This window comes from Hypanus sabinus, chromosome 6 (genome assembly GCF_030144855.1).
Source record: "Hypanus sabinus isolate sHypSab1 chromosome 6, sHypSab1.hap1, whole genome shotgun sequence".
Classification (NCBI taxonomy): Eukaryota; Metazoa; Chordata; class Chondrichthyes; order Myliobatiformes; family Dasyatidae; genus Hypanus; species Hypanus sabinus.
In genome coordinates this window covers 55264362-55285942 of record NC_082711.1, presented here as the reverse complement: position 1 = coordinate 55285942, position 21581 = coordinate 55264362, and the positions used below count along the sequence as shown (strand labels likewise).

Genomic DNA, 21581 nt, shown 5'->3' with positions numbered 1-21581 from the left:
CAACAAGAAACAAGTGCCAATTTTACTAGGAACATTGAGCTGAAAGGCATACAGTTTGCTTCAATATTTGTCTGCTGCATTCAAACCAGTAAAATGATCTGTGTTGTTATTCTAAAAGTAATGCAGGAACATTTAGAAGCAAAACCTTTGCTGATTGGACAATGCTTCAGGTTTTATAAGTGGAACTAAAAAGAAGATGGTACGACTGCACAGGCACGCAGATGTCAGAGTAAGAATGGTGGGAAGAACTTAACGACAGAGAGTTTTTCTTTAGAGCTTTGATCAAGGCATGATTGCGCGGACACGTGGACATCAGCCAGTTAGACAAGCAGGAAGGATTTAAAAGGAGAGAGTTTTTTCTTCAGCAGTTTGATCAAGGCACGACTGCACAGGCGTGTGGATGTCAACGAGTTAGACCGGTGGGAAGAATTTAAAAGGAGAGAGATTTTTCTTCAGCGGTTTGATTGAGGCACAATTGCACAGGTGCGTGCACACCATTGAGTTACACTGGCAGGAAGAATATAAAAAGAAAACAGCTTTATAGAGCGGGCAACTGAGCAGAGGGAGTCAGAGTATGGGAACTTTGGCAAAATGGGGATTCAGTGATAATGGGTTGAGGTGAGGTAAGTTACTTCTGAAGAGAGGAGCTAAAGCCAAGTAGTCACACCAGGCCCTTGGGACAAATAAGTGAATAACAGTCAGGAGGGGGAAGGGCATGAATCAGATTCTAGAGTACCCCATCGGCTGTTCCCCTTTACAATAAGTACTCCTGTTTCAGTACTGATGGAGGTGGGGGGGACCAACCTACCTGGAGGAAGCAACAGTGGCTGTGTCTCTGGCACTGAGCCTGTGGCTCAGAAGGGTAGGGAAAGGAAGAGGATGGCAGCAGTGATAGGGGGACAAACAGGCAATTCTGTGGATGCAGGGAAGAAACATGGATGGTAATTTGCTTCCCAGGTGCCAGGGTCCAGGATGTTTCTGATCGCATCCACGATATCCTGCAGTGGGAAGGAGAACTGCCAGAGGTCATGGTACATATCGGTACCAACGACATAGGCAGGAAAAGGGAGGAGGTCCTGAAAGCAGACTACAGGGAGTTAGGAAGGAAGTTGAGAAACAGGACCACAAAGGTAGTAATCTAGGAATTACTGCCTGTGATACATGACAGAATAGGAATAGAGTAAGGTGGAGGATAAAAGTGGCTGAGGGATTGGAGCAGGGGCAAGGGATTCAGATTTCTGCATCATTGGGACCTCTTCTGAGGCAGGCGTGACCTATACAAAAAGGATGGGTTGCTCTTGAATCTGAGGGGGACTAATATCCTGGCGGGAAGGGTTGCTAAGGCTATTGGGGAGAGATTAAACTAGAATTGTTGGGGGGGGGGGTGGGAACCAAACTGAAGTGACGGAGGAGGGGGCAGTTGGCTCACAATTAAAGAAAGCTTGTACTCAGTGTGAGAGGGAGGATAGGCAGGTGATGGAGAAGGGATGCACTCAGACTGAAGGTTTGAGATGTGTCTATTGTAATGCAAAGTATGTTGTGAACAAAGTGGATGAGCTTAGAGCGTGGATCAGTACTTGGAGCTAAGATATAGTGGCCATTACAGAGACTTGGACGACTCAGGGGCAGGAATGGCTACTTCGAGTGCCAGGCTTTAGATGTTTCAGAAAGGACAGGGAGAGGCAAAAGGGGTGGGGGTGTGGCACTGCTGATCAGAGATAGTGTCACAGCTGAAGAAAAAGAGTAGGTCATGGAGTGATTGTCTACGGAGTCTCTGTGAGTGGAAGTCAGAAACAGAAAGAGGTCACTAACTATACTGGGTGTTTTTTTTAAGACCACCCAATGGTAACAAGGACATTGAGGAGCAGATAGGGAGACAGATTCTGGAGTGCTGCAGTAATAACAGGGTTGTTGTGATAGGGATTTTAGTTTTCCCAGTGTTGATTGGCATCTCCCTAGAGCAAAGGGTTTAGATGGGGTGGAGGTTGTTAGGTGTGTTCAGGAAGGATTCCTGATACAGTATGTAGATAAGCCTAGAAGAGGAGAGGATGTACTTGATCTGTTATTGGGAAATGAACCTGATCAGGTGTCAGGTCTCTCAGTGGGAGAGTGGTTTGGAGATGGTGATCACAATTCTATCTCCTTTACCATAGCATTGGAGAGGGATAGGAACAGACAAGTTAGGGAAGTGTTTAATTGGTGCAGGAAGAAATATGAAACTACCAGGCAGGAACTTGGAAGTATAAATTTGGAGCAGAAGTTCTCAGGGAAATGTATGGCAGAAATGTGGCAAATGTTCAGGGGATATTTGCGTGGCGTTCTGCATAGGTACATTCCATTGAGACAGGGAAAGGATGGTAGGGTACAGGAACCATGGTGTCAAGAAGAAAAGAAAAGCTTACGAAAGATTCAAAAAAACTAGGTAATGATAGATCTAGAAAATTATACGGCTAACAGGAAGAAGCTTAAGAATGAAATTAGGAGAGCCAGAAGGGGCCATGAGAAGGCCTTGGTGAGCAGGATTTAAAAAAGCCCAAGACATTCTACAAGCAGGTGAAAAGAAGAGGATAAGACATGAGATAATAGGACCAATCAAGTGTGACAGTCAAAAAGTGTGTATGGAATTGGAGGAGGTAGCAGAGGTAGTTAATGAATGCTTCAGTATTCACTATGGACTAGTATCTTGGCAATTTTAGGGAAAACTTACAGTTAGGGAAAGCTTAAGCATATTGACTTTAAGAGAGAGGATGTGCTAGAGGTTTTGGAAAGCATCAAATGTGTTAAGTCCCTGGGTCCAGACAAGATATACTCCAGCAACTGTGGGAAGTGAGAGAGGTAATTGCTGAGCATCTGGAAATGATCTTTGCATTATCAATGGGGACAGGAGAGTTTTGGAGGATTGGAGGGTTGCAGATGTTGTTCCATTATTCAAGAAAGGGAATAGAGATGGCCCAGGAAATTACAGACCAGTGAGTCTTACTTCAGTGGTTATTAAGTTGATGGAAAAGATACTGAGAGGCAGGATTTATGAACATTTGGAGAGCATAATATGATTAGGAATTTTCAGCATGGGTTTGTCAAAGGCAGGTCATACCTTACGAGCTTGACTGAAATTTTTGAGGATGTGACTAAACACATTGATGAAGGAAGAGCAGTAGATGTAGTGTATATGGATTTCAGCTAGGCATTTGACAAGGTACCCCATGCAAGGCTTATTGAGAAAGTAAGAAGGCATGGGATCCAAGGGGACATTGCTTTGTGGATCTAGAACTGGGTTGCACACAGAAGACAAAGATTGGTTGTAGAAGGGTCATATTCTTCATTGAGGTTGGTGACCACTGGTCTCTCAAGATCTGTTCTGGGACACCTACACCATGAATTTTATAAATGACTTGGATGAGGAAGTGGAGGGATGGGTTAGTAAATTTGCTGATGACATAAAAGTTGGGTGTGTTGTGGATAGTGTGGAGAGCTGTCAGAGGTTACAGCAGGACATTGATAGGGTGCAGAACTGGGCTGAGAAGTGACAGATGGAGTTCAACACAGATAAGTGTGAGGTAGTTCATTTTGGTAGGTCAAATATGATGGCAGAATATAGTATTAATGGTAAGACTCTTGGCAGTGTGGAAGATCAGAGGGATCTCGCGTTCTGAGTCCATAAGACCAAAGCTGCTGCATTGGTTGACTGTGTGGTTAAGAAGGCATATGGTGTATTGGCCTTCAACCATGGGATTGAGTTCAACAGCCAATAGGTAATGTTACAGCTATATAGGACCCTGATCAGACCCCACTTGGAGTATTGTGCTCAGTTACAGTCACCTCACTAAAGGAAGGATGTGGAAACCATAGCAGGGGTGCAGAGGAGAATTACATGGATGTTGCCTGTGTACTGCATATGTTAATCAAAATGGCTTCTTTGTGGATAAAAGTAAAACTGCTTCTTTGTTATGGTGAGAGAGTGTTTCTTGCAGAGCATTCTCAAAGCTTCTAGCAGTTTGTTTAGCTTTAGAATTGCTGATAATGGGGATTGTATTCCTTTGTTAACCAATGGGGGAATGTTATTTTGTCTTGTGGCCCTGGGAGCTGGGTTTTCGCGGTCTTTTTGGGGAGTTGGGAAGAAGCCGCCGAAGAAGGTGGACGTGTGCTGTACTGCTCGGTTGACCACCAGGGTGGTCCCAGGTGCGAGGACGTGGAGGTCAGAGGAAAATGACGAGGGGTTGAATGGTTTGATGGTTGAGCTCCAACGATGTGCACTAAACTGACTGAACTCTGATAAGTTTGGCACCTTTTACTTTATTTTCTTTTCCTTCATATATACTGTATTAGTAATTTAGTTTTGGTAAAATCTTTAAAGTATTTTTTATAACAGTATCTGGTGTGAGTTTGATATTGTTTGTGTGCAACCTTGCATTAACTTGATTCCCACAACACCTGCGTATGTGGGAAGTGGGGTTGGAGAGTGGCTGGACTTTTCCCCTTAGACATATACCAGCCTGTTGGGCAAGTGTTACATTTGGATTGGTGAACATGCCTTTTGAAAATAGTTTGAGCAAACTTAGCCTTTTCTCCTTGGAGCGACGGAGGATGAGAGGTGATGTTACAGAAGTGTATAAGATGATGAGAGGCATTGATTGTGTGGATAGTCAGAGGCTTTTTTCCCAAGGCTGAAATGACTAACACAGGAGGACACAGTTTTAAGGTGCTTGGAAGTAGGTACAGAGGATATGTCAGGGGTAGGTTTTTTCCGCAGCGAGTGGTGAGTGCATGGAATGGCGGCGACAGTGGTGGAGGCGGATATGATAGGCAGAGCATTGTGGACCAAAGGGCCTGTATTGTATGTTTTTTAATGTTTCTATGTTTTTCTAATGATCGATTGCAACAGAAATTAAACTAATAATCAAGCTAAGGAAAGGCTTAAGTTATCAGGAGAAGCAACAAGCCCAAGGATTGGGAACATTTTAGAATTTTCTGAAGTAAAATCAAGGAGCCAAAAGTTCCTTCTTTCCTTGTTGTGCTGACAATTAGCTGATCAAACCTTGTAATTACTAATCAAGTAATTACTATAATCAAGTCTGGCAAAAGCACAATAATCTAACCAGAGCTTGTCTGTGGTTATGTTGCTGCTTCCACTTCCCCACTGCAAGGATGTTGAATAATAAATATTCAGGGTTCTTCGTCTTGCTCTTAACTATTTTAATACTATTCATTGTGTGACTTATTTTCCTCTTGTTGAAGCAAACTTAACATTGGCCTGTTCATCTTTATATTGCTCAGGGACTTGATTGTATCATAGGAAGTGGGAAGGACAGGTCTGGGCAATTGACTTTGGGCTTCCAGTGTTTCAGACATGATAGAGAGGGAAGTAAGGGAAGAAGAGGGGTTGTGCTACTGATCAGAGAAAACCTTACGGCTGCAGCCAGGGAGGACAAACTGGAGGACCGATCCAATATGGGTAGAGCCCAAAAATAAGGAGAATGCAATAAAATCATCATCATACAGAAACACAGCGCAGAAGCAGGCTTTTCAGCCCACCTCGCCCATGCCAACCTGGTTTTCTGCTTAGTTCCATCCATGTGGACCCAGATCATAGCCCTCCATACCTCTCTCGTCCATGCACTTCTCTTAAATATAACAATTAAACTCACACCTACCAACTCTGCTGATACATGCAATAAGCTGGAGGAACTCAACAGGTTGGACAGCATCCATGGAAACAAGCAGTCAACGTCATTCTGCTGACAGCTAGTTTCACACTCGCACAACCTGCTGAATGAAGTAGGTCCTCCTCAGATCTCTGTTAAATAAGCTTATGGCCTTTAGTTTTAGCCTTACCCAAACTGAGGGGAAAAAACCTGCATTCATTCATTATATATGCCTCTATAAGATTTCCCTCTTTCTTTTGTGCTCCAGGGAATAAACTCCAAACCTATTTAACCTATCCTTGTTGTCACTATAGCCCTCCAAATAGACGGCAGGTGATAGAGGGCCAAATCTGTTGGCAGCTTAGGGAAAGATGTAAAAGCAGCAGCTTACTGAATGGCTTGGATTTTCCTGACGTTAACTGGGACTTCCATAGTGCAACAAAATGAGAAAAGTTGCTGTAAATAGTGGTTAGCACAATGCTTTACAGTACAAGTGACCTGGGTTCAAGTCTCACTGCTGTTTTTAAGGAATTGGTACATTCTCCCCGTGACTGCATGTGTTTCCTCCAAGTGCTCCAGTTTCCTCCCACAGTCCAAAAGCATTCTGGTTGGTAGTTTGATATGTCATTGTAAGTTGTGATTGGGCTAAGGTTAGATTAGGAGTTGCTAGCTGTCAAAGGGCCTATTTCACTCTGAAGTCAGAAAGACTATTGAGAAGACAAAGGTGACTGATGAAAGTTGAGCAATGGAGGTTGTCTGTGTGGATTTTAAGGCATTTGGCATATCCCTTACTTAAAATGACAGTAAATGACAGGACCATTAACAGCACTGATGTACAGAGGGATCTTATAGTCCAAGTCCATTACTGTAGCTTCCTGAAAGTGGCAACATAAGGGTGGTAAAGAGAGCAGACAATGTGTGCCTTTATCAGTGAAGCCAATTAGGAATATTTAGAAACCAGCTTGGCTAAAACTTTAATTAGGCAATAGGAGTATTCATTTGTGTTTACCCCTTTACAGGAAGTATGTGTGAACAATAAACCGAGCTGTTCTTTTACTGACAATTAGCTGATTGGGCTTCAGCTATCAGTGTAGTGGTGGTAAAACTTTGTCACGCACAGCAGAGTACAAGTATGTAACCAGAGCCTAATAGTAATGTTGGGTCAGATACAATACGTATTTAGATTGATTATGGCAAGATGTAAAAGAAGCAAGCTCTAAGAGTAGAATAATGCCATCAAGTCTGCTCCGCTATTTCACCATGGCTAATCCATTTTCCTTTCAGCACCAGCCTCCTGCCTTCCCCCATATTCCTTCATGCCCTGAACAATCAAGAATGTATCAACTTCTGCCTTAAATATACATAAAGAATTGGCCTCCACAGCTGCCTGTAGTGGAACAGGATGAGAGTTGTTGAAAATTAAGTTGTTGAAAAAAGATAGATGAAGCCCATATTAGGGTACATATGGAGTATTCAATTCTTGTCACCCCATTACGGGAAGCACATAGAAGTTTGGGAGAGAGTGAAGTGGAGATGCACCAGGATGCAGTCTGGATTTGAGATTACTAACTCTTAGGAAAGTTTGGACAGACCTGGATTATTTACTCTGGAGTGTCAGAGGTAAAGGAGAAACATGGAAAAGCAACAACGCAATACAGGCCCTTCGGCCCATGATGCCATGCCGAACATGTACTTATTTTAGAAATTACCTAGGGCTACCCATAGCCCTCTATTTTTCTAAGCTCCATGTACCTGTCCAGGAATCTCTTAAAAGACCCTATCGTATCCTCCTCCACCTCTGTTGCCAATAGCCCATGCCATACCTCACCACCCTCTGCATAAAAATATTTACCCCTGACATCTCCTCTGTACCTTCTTCCAAGCACCTTAAAACTGTGCACTCTTGTGTTAGCTATTTCAGCCTTGGGGAAAAAGCCTCTGACTCTCCATACGATCAATGACTCTCATCTTAGCAGGTCCCCTCATCCCCTGTCGCTGCAAGGAGAAAAGGAAAAGTTCACTCAACCTATTCTCATAGGGCATGCTCACCAAACCAGGCAAAATTCTTGTATATCTCTTCTGAACCTTTTCTATAGTTTCCACATCCTTCCTGTAGTGAGGTGACCAGAACTGAGCCAGTACTCCAAGTGAGGTCCCTGAGGCACTCCACTAGTGACCAAACTCCATGCAGAATATGACCCATTTACAACCTCTCTTTGCCTTCTGTGGGTAAGCCAGTTCTGGATCCACAAAGCAATTTCTCCTTGGATTACATGTCTCTGTACTTTCTCATAAGGCTTGCATGTGGTACCTTGTCAAAAGCCTTTCTGAAATCCATATACACTACGTCTACAGCTCTACCATCATCAAAGTGTTTAGTGACATCCTCAAAAAATTCAATCAGGCTCGTAAGGCATGACCTGCCCTTGACAAAGCCATGCTGAAAATTCCTAATCATATTATGCTCTTCAAATATTCATAAGTCCTTCTCTCAGGATCTTCTCCATCATCTTACAGACCACTGAAGTAGGACTCACTGGTCTATAATTTCCTGAGATATGTCTACTCCCTTTCTTGAATAAAGAAACAACATTTTCCGGGACCTCTCCTGTCCCCATTGATGATGCAAATATCATTGCCAGAGGTTCAGAAATCGCATCCCTTGCCTCCCACAGTAACCTGGGGTATATCTTGTCCGGTCCTGGTGACTTATCCACCTTGATGCTTTCCAAAAGCACCAGCACATCTTTCTTAACATCTATATGCTCAATCTTTTCAGACTGATGTACTGCAGCAATGTATTCAATAATTACCTCTGTTATCTCCTCTGGTTCCATATACATTTTTCCACTGTCACACTTGATTGGTCCTATTCTCTCATGTCTTATCCTCTTGCTCTTCACATACTTGTAGAATGCCTTGGGGTTTTCCTTAATCTGTGCACCAAGGCCTTCTCATGGCCCCTTCTGGCTCTCCTAATTTCATTTTTAAGCTTCTTCCTGTTCGCCTTATAATTTTCTAGACCTCTATCATTACGTAGTTTTTTTTAACCTTTTGTCAGCTTTTCTTCTTGACTAAATGTTCAACAGCATTTATACACCATGGTTTCTCTACCCTACCATCCTTTCCCTGTCTCATTGGAACGTACCTATGCAGAACGTCATGCAAATATCCCCTGAACATCTGCCTCATTTCTGCCGTACATTTCCCTGAGAACATCTGTTCCTAATTTATATTTCCAAGTTCCTGCCTGATAACTTCATATTTCCACTTAATCCAATAAAACACTTTCCTAACTTGCCTGTTCCTATTCCTCTCCAATGCTGTGGTAAAGAGATAGAATTATGATCACTATCTCCAAAATGCTCTCCCACTGAGAGACCTGACACCTGACCAGGTTCATCTCCCTGGAAGCCTGATGGAAGTTTATAAATTACAAGAGAAATTGATAGGATAGATTGTCAGAACCTATTTTCCAGGCCAGAAATATCATATATTGAAAAAACAGATATTTAATGAGAAGAGAGATATTAAGGCAGATGATTATTGTAAGTTTTATCAGAATGGTAGGTGCCAGGAGCAGCTGCCAGGTGTGGTGGTAGAATCAGACATCATATTGATATTGACAGACACATGGATGGTATGGAGACTTAGGATCATGTACAGCCATCTAGAATTAGTTATCGTAGCGCATGCAGTCTATTCTATACTGTTCTATATTCTATGTGGGCTTATCTGAAATACCACAGCAAGCCCTATCTCACACCATTGAGTTCAAGTTCCTTTTTCAGTGAATGAAATGCCATTACAATGCTGGAAAAAAGCAATAAAGAATACATTTTTTTAAAAAACTGTAAATATACAAGCAATCCTATAAAACACACTGTACAAGTAACTGTTATATACAGTGTGTGTTTAATGTTTCATTAATATTAGAATAATCTTGTAAATATTCTGCTTGATTTAGCACTCTTGTTCATTTCAATAATTCATTACAGATTAGATAAATACATGAATTGCATACATCGTCATGCTAACATATGATATGTGTGTGTATTTAAAGTAAAACTCAAAGTTAGACTTGCATTTTGGACTCCCATGTATACTTTGAATTAGTTTAATGTTTTGAAGTTACAAAACATAACATTGGCGATGAGATATTTTTAAAACAAACTGAGGACAGCTATCACTAACAAGAGAAAAGCTGCAGATGCTGGAAATTTGAGCAACACACACAAAGTACTGGATGAACTCAGCAGGCCAGGCAGCATCTATGGAAAAAAGCACCGTCAACATTTTGGGCCGAAACCCTGGATACCATGCTCCTCCTGCTCCATAAAGACTCTATCTTGGCTCTTTGTTGCTTCTGAATTTGCAGCCACAATTATGACAAGCAAAGGGTGTTTGAACATGATAGGAAATACAAAAAAAGTATGGGTCTTATACAGCCAAATAGGATTAGTTCAGTCTAAATATGTGCATATCTTTTAATGTTGAGAGACAGGAAAATGTTTAATAAAAGCTGGTTGTCAATGTTAAACAAAACCTTGAAAGCTGACGTGTAGGTGTGGCAGGCTTTTAGAAAGACAAGTTGTCTTTTATTGCAGGAGGATTGGAATATAAGAGCAATGATATTACAATAGTATAAAATATTGGTGTGATCTTGTTTTCCAGTTATTTCTCTATTACTATTCATGTTTGCTTTTCCAAGAAAAGTTCAAAGAATGTTGATGGTACTGCTAAAATGATGGTCTCAAAATGGGAGGAAGATAAGCATCTTCCATATTCTGGATCTGAAGGGACATAATTTTCAGACCAAAGAAGGATACAGTACTATCTTTCCTTCTCTAAGACATTAATGAATCAGATGGATGTTAAATAAGAATTCACTAGTTTCATAATCACCATCATAATGACTAGCTTTAACTCCAAATGTATTTAATTTCTTGATTGAGTTCCCCAGATGTCATTATTAGATTTAAGCTTTACCTATGGATTAGTGGTCCACAGAATCAGGATCAGAATCAGAATCAGAATCAGAATCAGACTTTAATCGCCAAGTACCTGTACACATACAAGGAATTTACTTCCGGCAGATGTTATCTCTCTGCTCATAACAATAATAATGATAAATATAAATGAATAAGCTCTGGATATGTACCCAGAAACTTCATCCCAGTGGTACTTTATCCCAACCTGCTCTCCTTCATATTGAATCTGTCTCCAACTCCTCCATAGTTCAGTTTTGCATGTAGGCTATCTTCATGCCTTCATCTCCACTCTGGTACTGTAGTTGTTGAATTTGGCCTCAGTCCCTCCAGACTGGCTTACACTTTTTGTGGCTTAGTGCCAAACAATGTTTTTCTATGAATTTATTGCTCTCAAAGGTAATGTTCAAATATTGATCTGCTCTTGCCTTCAAAACTTTAAGCGCCACTCACCTGCGTGGTCCACTGTATCTACTTCATTTTTGTTTTTATTCAGTGATTTTTCAGGAAACAAGTACAGTGGTGAGGCTACCATTTACTTCTCATTAATACTTGCCTTGAAAAGGTGTTAGAGGGCTGCCTCTGGAACTGCTGTTCTCTTTTTGCTGAGCATACTTCCACATGGTGAAACACTTGACTGGCATGCTCCTATGCACCTGAAGCGTCTCACATGTAGAGGTCAAGGGCAAGGCATTTTCCTTTGGAGTTCGAAGGAGGGCAGTTCAAATACTATCTACTCTGGCAGTTACTAGGAGATATCTGTTCCCAATTTAGGCAATTAATTTGGAGTGCTGTTTACTATTTAAAGTTTCATTTGAATAATCCTGTGATAAAACTAAATTTCATCCATAAAAATTTGATTGATGCCATTACCCACTTCCCCACCCCAGCACTTTATTTGCCACTTGATTGTCTGTGATCTAACAATATGTTTCCATTTCAATGCCAAATCAGTGATATAGCCTGTCTCATTTCCCTAACGGGTGTTATATACATATCTGTGAACAGTAACCAGGATGTGGATGTAGATTACAATAGGAGATAGAAAAAACATGTAAAGGGAGCACTGTTACAATAGTCATGATGGAATTTCAATATGCTGGCATATTGGAAAAATCAGGTCAGCGCTGGATCCCAAGACAGAGTATTTGTAGAATGCCTACCAGGTGATTTTTTAGGGCAGCTTGTGGTTGAGCCCACGAGGAGAAAAAAGCAATTCTGAATTGGGTATTGTGAAATGAACCAGATTTGATTAGGAAACTCAAGGTAAGCTAGCCAATAATATAAAAGGCGATACCAAAATATTTTCATATATAGAAGAGTAAAAGAGGGATAAGAGTGGATATTGGACCACTGGAAAATTATGTTGGAGAGGTAGTAATGCAGAAGAAAGAAATAGTGTATGAAGTTAATAAGTATTTTGGGTCAGTCTTCATTGTGAAAGACACTAGCAGTACTCCAGAAGTCCAAGTGTCAGAGAGAACAAATTAGTGTAGTTGCTTTTACTAAAGCTTGGGAAGCTGAAAGTTCTGAAGGTAGATAAGTCACCTGGACCAGATGGACTACTCCACAATGTCCCGAACAAGGTAGCTGAAGAGATTGTACAGGCATTAGTAATGATTTTACAAGAATCACTAGAAAATTTCCAGAGGGCTGGAAAATAACAAATGTCACTCAAATTTTTAAAAACAGAGGGAAGCAGGTGAATGGAAATTATAGGCCAGTTAGCCTGACATCAGTGGTTGGAAAGACATTGGACTCCATTATTAAGGATGAAGTTTCAAAGTACTTAGAGGCACATGATAAAATAGGCTAAGTCAGCAAGGTTTCCCTAAGGAGAAGTCTTGCTTGACAAATCATTTGGAGTTCTTTGAGGAAATAACATGCATGATAGAGAAAGGAGAGGTGCTTTGTTTAAACTAAGTTTTTCCAGTGGCCCAATCACATCAGGAGTGAGAGAGGAGGCAACTTACAGGCCAGGGAGAGAGATTTAAAAAGGAGTGTTCACGGGCTTTCACTTTTCTCCCAGTGCCCAATCAAAGCGGGAGCATGAGAGGAAGTGACTCAGAAGTTGTGGAGAGATATTTAAAAAGGAGCATTCGTGGTTTTTTGGTGTTTTTCCAGTGGTCCAATCACATCGGGAGTGAGAGAGAAGGTGACTCACAGGTCAGGAGAAGAGATTTAAAAGGCAGCCTTTGCAGTCTTTTGGTGTTTTCTGGTGGCTCAATTACATTGGGAGTGAGAGAGGAGCAACTCATAGGTTGTGGAGGAAGATATAAGATGGAGTGTTTGTGGGCTTTTGGTGTTTTCCAGAAGCACAGCCAAATAGCAATTCATTAGCAAAGGCAAATAAAATTAAGGCAGGGTTAAGTGGAGAGGCCATTGTGTGAATGGACCAGTGGTAGAGTGGGGAGGCTTTGGCTCATCAGGTTTTGAAGAAAACAGGATTGGGTGAGAAGTTAGATGCAGACCATCCTAATTACCACGGGAATTCACCACTGTCCTTGTAGTCGGTGTGTACATTCCACCCCAGCGCTAATGCTAAGGAGGCGCTCTGTAAACTGTATGGGGCTATTAGTGAACTGCAGAACACTCACCCTGATGGTCTGTTTATTGTCGCCAGGGATTTTAACCACGCAAACCTCAAGTCAGTGCTGCCCAAATTCCATCAGCATCAGGACTTTGCAATGAGAGGGGAGAACACGTTGAACCTGGTTTACACAAACATCCCTGATGCGTACCGGGCAGAGCCCTGACCCCACCTCGGATACTCAGACTGCATCTCTGTTATGCTAATCCCAGCATACAGACTGCTCGTCAGGCGCTCCAGACCAGTTCAGAAGCAGGTGAAAACCTGGCCAGCAGGAGCCATCTCTGCTCTTCAAGACTGCTTTGAGAACACTGACTGGCACACGTTCAGGGAGACTGCAACTGCGACTCTACCAGCTTAGAGGAGTACACTGCATCAGTACCAGCTACATCAGCAAGTGCATTGATGATGTTACTCTGTCCAAGACGATCACTACATGCTCTAACCAGAAGCCATGGATGACAGCGGAGGTGCATGCGCTGCTGAGGACCCGTGATTCCGCCTTCAGAGCAGGTGACAAGGCAGCCCTAACAACAGCAATGGCTAACCTGTCCCGGGCCATCATATGCAAAGTGTGCACACACCCAGAGAATCTGCAGCCACCTCCAGGACAGCAGCAACACGCGGCGCACGTGGAAGGGCATTTAGGACATCACGAACTACAGGACAACATCACCTGACTGTGCGGGTGATGACTTCCTCCGAGATGCGCTGAAAAACTTCAATGCGTGTTTTGAGGCAGAAAATGATGTGGCGGCAAGGAAGTCCACCCCTCCTCTGAATGACCAGGTTCTGTGTCTCACCATGGCCGATGTGAGGAGAACCCTGTGCAGGGTCAACCCACGGAAGGCTGCTGGACCAGACAACATCCCTGGTAGAGTGCTCAGAGGATGTGCAGACCAGCTAGCAGATGTTCTCACTGACATCTTCAACATCTCGCTGAGCAGCGCCACCATTCCAACGTGCTTCAAGGCCTCCACCATCATCCCCGTGCCGAAGAAGTCTTCAGTGTCCTGCCTCAATGACTACCGTCCCATTGCATTCACATCTATCATTATGAAGTGTTTCAAGAGGCTTGTCATGAGGCATATCAAGACCCTGCTGCCCCTTTCACTGGATCCCCTGCTGCTTGTGTACCTTCCCAACCATTCAACAGATGACGCCATTGCCATCACCCTCCACCCGGCCCTAACCCTCCTGGACAAAAAAAGACACATACGTTCAAATGCTGTTCATAGATTTTAGTTCAGCATTCAACACAATCATCCCTCAGAATCTGATTGGAAAGCTGAGCCTACTGGGCCTGAACACCTTCCTCTGCAACTGGATCCTAGATTTCCTGACTGGGAGGCCTCAGTCAGTCTGGATCAGAAGCAGCATCTCCAACACCATCACACTGGGCATGGGGGCCCCCCAGGGCTGTGAGCTCAGTCCGCTGCTGTTCACTCTGCTGACCCACGACTGTGCTGCAACACACAGCTCGAACCATATCATCAAGTTCGCCGATGACACGACCGTGGTGGGTCCCATCAGCAAGAACGACGAGTCAGCTTACAGAGAGGAGGTGCAGTGGCTAACAGACTGGTGCAGAGCCAACAACCTGTCTCTTAATGTGAACAAAACAAGAGATGGTTGCTGACTTCAGGAGGACACAGAGTGACCGCTCCCCACTGAACATCACTGGCTCCTCGGTAGAGATCGTTAGGAGCACCAGATTTCTTGGTGTTCGCCTGGCAGAGAATCTCACCTGGTCCCTCAACACCAGCTCCATAGCAAAGAAAGCCCAGCAGTATCTCTACTTTCTGTGAAGGCTGAGGAAATTTCATCTGCCACTCCCATCCTCACCACATTCTAAAGATGTTGTATTGAGAGCATCCTGAGCAGCTGCATCACTGCCTGGTTCTGAAATTGTACCATCTCGGATCGCAAGGTCCTGCAGTGGACAGTTAGGTCAGCTGAGAAGATCATCGGGGTCTCTCTTCCCACCATTACAGACGTTTACACCATATGCAGCAGTGGAAAGCAAACAGCATTATGAAGGACCCCACGCACCCCTCATACAATCTTTTCTCCCTCCTGCCCTCTGGAAAAAGGCACCGAAACATTTGGGCTCTCATGACCAGACTATGTATCACTTTCTTCCCCCAAGCCATCAAACTCCTCAATACCCAGAGTCTGGACTGACACCAACTTCCCTCTACTGTGCCTATTGTCTTGTTTATTATTTATTGTAATGCCTGCACTGTTTTGTCCAATTTATGCAGTCCTGGGTAAGTCTGTAGTCTGTAGTCTTTGTGTTGTTTTAAGTAGCTTAGTGTAGCTTTTGTAATGTTTCATGTAGCACCATGGTCCTGAGAAACATTGTCTTGTTTTTACTGTGTACTGTACCAGCAGTTATGGTCGGAGTGACAATAAAAAGCGACTTGACTTGATTAAAGCCGGCAGTTCTGAACGGGCTTCTCCCGTTTGTCACCATGGACCAAATGCTCCCCATTATAATAACATTATTAAACATAAGGAACATATGCCACTGAACTTAAATGAGATATCAACCCAGAAAAATTAAGACAATTTGAAAAAAAGTTAACTAATGGAAGTTATCCCCGCGATCGGAGCAGACTAGATGTCGACGAGGGAGTGACCAATGCCTGGCTCAGAGTTGGAGTTCTTCCCAGAAACAGAGTTTCTTTGAGAAATACGAGACCAGGTGCTTATAACACGCACACACATGTGCGCGCACATGCACATACCCTCCCGCCAAACAAATTCAAGATGATAAATGTAGAAAATGCTGAGAAAAACCAGAAACAATCCAACCCATTACAGGATCCTGTAACAGGTTAACACTATTTGATCTATTGACACAGGCACAATCAGATGTCAAACATCATTCATCAAAAGCCTGCTTTAAAATACAAACTCATTAATGAGGTCACACCTTACTATAAGTACAAACCTGATCCAGATTTGGAGTCTGAATGCCATAAATTATATTATGTCCGATCAGTTATTACAGATAGGACAATCCATAACAACCATCTGGATATAATAATACAGGATAAACAAGCAAGAACAACTTTTTTAATAGATATAGCCATTCCAAACACACGTAACTTACAGAAATCAATAAGTGAAAAACAGCAGAACTATGCCGAATTAAAAGTGGAAATTAAAAGACTCTGGAAAAGGAAAAGTGTATACATTGTTCTGGTAGCAACATCTACAACTGGTGTCATCCCAAAGGCGCTACGCAATAGCATTAAACAATTAGGGCTACACAACAATATCTATGTAAATCTTCAGAAAGCCACAATAGTAAACACTGCTAGAATAGTGTGAAGGTGCAGAGTAATTGACAAAAGAGTGTCCTTGGATATGCAGTACCTCAGGTTTTACCAGCTTAAGTTGAAAAAAATTAAAAATGATAATAAAATGGAAGGAGATAGAAGGCAGCAGGAATATTAGAACATTTGTTGAAGATGCATTAGCAGGACACTCAGAACTATTGTATGATGAACAGTCCTGATGAAGGGTCTCTGTGGAAATGTCCACTTTTTATTCCTCTTCATGGATGATGCCTGACCTGCTGAGTTCCACCACGTTCTAATCCTTACTTATCAATGATCCCTTTCATGCTTTTGTGAAAGAATAATTTTAAGGGAATTATTTGAAGATGTAACTTCACAATAGACAAAGGGGAACTTATTCATGTACAAAGAATGTCAGGTCAGTAGACGTTCAATAGGTGCTGCATCAAAGGTTAATATGGAAAGTAAAACAACTAATCTAGAATCATGGAATGTTTATGCTACAGAAAACAACCATTATTTCCATAATGTTCATGCTGGTTTTTGACTACAGCACTCCACCACTACTACTCTTTAGCCTTGCAAACTCATCTTCACCATAGACAGTACTTAAGATTTCCCTTTGGAAGTGGATAATGAAACCTACTTCCACCACATCTATATTCCAGGTTTCAGGCACACATTAAAAAGTATTTCCTCATTATGTTTTCAATTTTGTTCCCATTTGCATTGAGTTGGTGGACTGGACAAAATTCACAGATTCATCTTCAAGCCTGAATGAATACACCACAGTTGTCACTGACTTCATTAAGACTTGTCTGGCTGAGTGTGTGCCTGTGAGAACATGCTGTACACACCCAAATCAAAAGCCTTGAATGAACCAGATTCATAGTCCAGTGAGGGCTAGATCGGTAGCATTCAAATCTGGTGATCCAATACTATACAAAGAGGCCAGGTACGACGAGATCTCAAGAGAAAAAGAACAATTACAATTGAGTTTAGAGGCAGAATCAGATGCAAGCCAACTCTCTCAGGGTTTGCAGCCCATTATGTCCTACAAAGCGAAACCTAACATTATAAATGGCAGTGATGCTTCATTCTTAGATGAGCTCAAAGCCTTTTATGCACCCTTTGAAAAGGAGAATAAAACGACAGCTATAAGCATCCCTGCAGCACCTAGTGACCTTGTGATCACTGTCTGGGAGGCTGATGTCTTTAAGATGGTGAACCCTTACAAGGTGACAGCCCCTCAATACAATAGGTCTACAGTGGATCTGATCTCAATAGCTTTTCTCAGAGCCTTGAATCACTTGGATAATACTAATATGTGCATCAGTCTATTATAAATTTACTACAGCTCAGTGTTTAACACAATCATTCCTATAGTTCTGATCAAAAAGCTTCAAAACCAGGGTCTCTGTACTTCCCTCTGCAACTGGATTTTTTGCTTCCACACCAGAAGACCACAGTCTGTGTGGATCAGAAATAACATCTCCACCTCACTGACAATCAATGCTAGTGCACCTCAAGGAAGCACAGTTTGTGCACTGCTCTACTCTCTCTACACCCATAGCTGTGTGGCCCGGCACAGCTTAAACACCATCTATAAATTTGTTCATGGCACAATTATTGGCTGAACTTCAGACGATGGCGAGAAGGCATGCAAGAGAGGGACAGATCAGCCAGTTGCAGCATAATCCTTGCACTCAATGTCAGTAAGACCAAAAAAACTGATTGTGGACTTCAGAAAGGGTAAGAAGAGAACACACACCAATCCTCATCAAGGGATCAGAAGTAGAAACAGTGAACAATTTCAAGTTCCTGGGTGTCTGAGGATCTATCCAGACCCCAACAGATTGATGCAGTGACAAAGAAAGCATGACAGTGGCTATATTTCATTTGGAGTTTGAGGAGACTTGGTTGTCATCAAAGTCACTCACAAATTTCTGTAGATCTACTGTGGAGAGCATTCTAACTGGCTGCATCACCATCTGGTATGTAGATGATGGGATTGTTGCCACTGCACAGGATCAAAATAAGCTGCAGAAATTTGGAAATACAGTCAACTCCATCAAGGGCACTAGTGTCCCCAAAATCCAGGACACGTTCATGGAATGATGTCTCAGAAAGGTGGCATCCATCATTAAGGATCTCCATCACCAAGGACATTGCGACCATCAAGGCCCCAAAGATTCAGGAACCTGAAGACTCATACTTAACATTTCAGGAATTGCCTCTTCTCTTCTGCCATCAGATTTCTGTATGGACATTGAAGCCATGAACGCTATCTCACGACTTTGTGTTCTCTCTTTTTCCACTGCTTAATTAATTTTAACTTAAAAAAATATATATATACTTCTTACTGTAATTTTTTTAATTAGTTTTTTTATACATTTTACAGATTAAAAAACCCCAAATCACAATGAGGAACATTAAAACAGTGCAAAATTAAGCATACAATGACAATATGATACAGAGAAAGAGAATTTTAAAAAAAGTACCTAAATTGAAGACAAGTAAACTTAGTATCCTCCCCAAGCCCCACAACACAAAAAAAAAACTCCAGATCAACCAAAACACAATATAGAGAATATAAATCAGGACAATCAAACTCCCAGACTGTGAATACACTTAGCAACAGAGGATAGTAATGCCTACTACCAGAAAAAAAAGGAGCTGAAAGCAAGGGACCGAAAAGAAAAAAAACCCTAGTCAAGAGGAAGGTTATGAAAGTACTCGATAAAAGGTCCCCAGACCTTATGGAACTTTAGATCCGAATTAAGAACTGAATAATGAATTTTTTCGAGGTCCAAGCAGGCCATAATGTCGTTAAGCCATTGAGCATGAGTGGGCGGGGTGAAATCTCCATCTAAGGAGGATCAAGTGTCTAGCCAGGAGAGAGGCAAAGGATAATATTTTCTTACTGTAATTTAAAGCTTTTCATATTATGTATTGCATTGTACTGCTGCTGCAAAACACCAAGTTTCACAACGTATGCCAGTGATATAAAGCCCGTTTCTGGTTTGATTTCGTAATTTTTCATAATCTGTGGCATTTAGATATTAACCACTCTACCAAAGGGAGCAGCCTCTTCACTTCCACACTGTTTACACCTCAAACGTTTCAATAGGTATACTTAATGTCAGAGAAATGTATACAATAAACGAGGGGTGATTGGTAAGTTCATGGCCTAAGGTAGAAGGAGTCAATTTTAGAAAACCTAGCACTTTTAATTTTCAACATAGTCCCCTCCTACATTTATACACTTAGTCCAGTGGTTGTGGAGCATACGGATCTATTCTTTGTAGAAGTCAGCATCTTGGACCTCCAGGAGTGGCCCAGCTCAAGGGTGATTGATAAGTTTGTGGCCTAAGGTAGAAGGAAATTAGTTATATAGCTCTCGTTACATGCACATGCAGTGATTATGCAGAAAGTTTGAAGTCAATATCTCATCTCCTGAAATACTTTTTCTTCGCAACCATCCACGAAAACAGAGCAGTTCCCCATAGAATGAAGGACAGTTAAATTTTAGAACCCCAAAGCCCCCCAGGTTCCCCCTACCATGCATAAGCAGCAGCAAAGCAATGATTCCCCCCTCCCCACCAGCAAAAAAAGCATTGATACCCCTCACTGGGCACTCAAGCATGCAGCAAAGCATCAATAAAGGCACAGACTTGTAGTATCCCAAAGATTACTTGTTCACCCAGTGTATATTCGACATAGCACAGTCTGTCTGTCTTTCTATCTCTCTCTCTCCCCCTCTCCCTCCCTCATCACTCTCCACCTTTCCCCCTCCTCACTCTCCCCTTTCCTCTCCTCATTCTCTCCATTAAGGGAAAAAGAGGTATCTCTGCTTCACAGTAAGAGGGGAGACATAACAAAAAACTCCTTAATTTATGACGTTAAAAGTCTGTTGTGTCACTTTTTCCGAGCTCTGTGCCCAAAGAATTTGGGTCTCTGCACACACAGTCAGCAGTCAGCTTGCTGCTTTTGATCTTTCACCTCACACGGCACATCAATTTCCTGTCTTCAAAAGATCCCTGAAAGGGAAAAATAGAGATATTAAAGATAGAAATAGAGCTGTTTCTGAAGATGCAAGCAGAGGAATTTCCACTATTGTCTCTCCTAGGCTTCTTCTCCGATAACCCTCTTGAATTCAGCGTTCTCAATCTATATTTGGGAAGTTGAAGTCACCCACTATGACAAAACCGTTGTTTTCACACCATCTGCCTGAATATCTGTCCCTCAGTGTTCTGATGGCTACTTGGTGGGGAAGTGGGTCTATAAATAACCTTATCAGAGTAAAGTGACTGAACAATTCTCCCAGAGTGCAGCTGTGATATTGTTTCTGACTGGTAGTATATCTGCTCTCCCTCCTCCCTCTCTGTCTCTTCTGAAACATTGAAAGCCAGGAACATTAAACATTCAGTCCTGAACCTCTGTCAATTAAGGCTATAAAATGGTCAAAACATCATAGTTCCCCATGCTGATCCATGCTCAAAGTTCATCTCCTATATCCTCAATAGAAATAAACTCACTTCAGCCTTTCTATCCTATCATAAAGCCTGCCTGTCCTTCCTTACAGTCTAAATCAAATGTTGATTCATATCAGTGACGGTAAACACCCATTATTCAGTAGAGCTAATAATTGATATCCTATGATGTTCAGGAATTGCATCATAGGTGTCAAACTCAAGGCCCGCGGGCCATATCTGGCCCGGCGTACAATTATATCTGGCCCGCGAGATCATTTTAGATAGATCTATTATTTTAATTATTAATGGCCCGGCGATATGAAGCCTATGATTGTAAGTTAATACCAATCATAAAAATAATGCTTGCTCAGCAGTCTTCTTCATAAGAAACGGAATTTGTGAAGTGAAACACTTTGTAGTTATAGCAGAGACTGAGACACGTGAGAACAGGCTGAAAAAACGGAGGCAATGAAAGCTGCGTTCACACGCGCCCGACTGATCCGGCCCGCATGAAGCTGCATTTTGCCCAATCTGGCCTGTGACCTAAAATGAGTTTGACACCCCTGATTTGCATGATT

General features: G+C 42.2%; 1 pseudogene; it reads left to right on the top strand.

The window, feature by feature from the left end:
- The window catches only part of LOC132395480 (alpha-2,8-sialyltransferase 8F-like), a 92456-nt pseudogene that overhangs the window by 25968 nt on the left and 44907 nt on the right, over positions 1-21581 (top strand).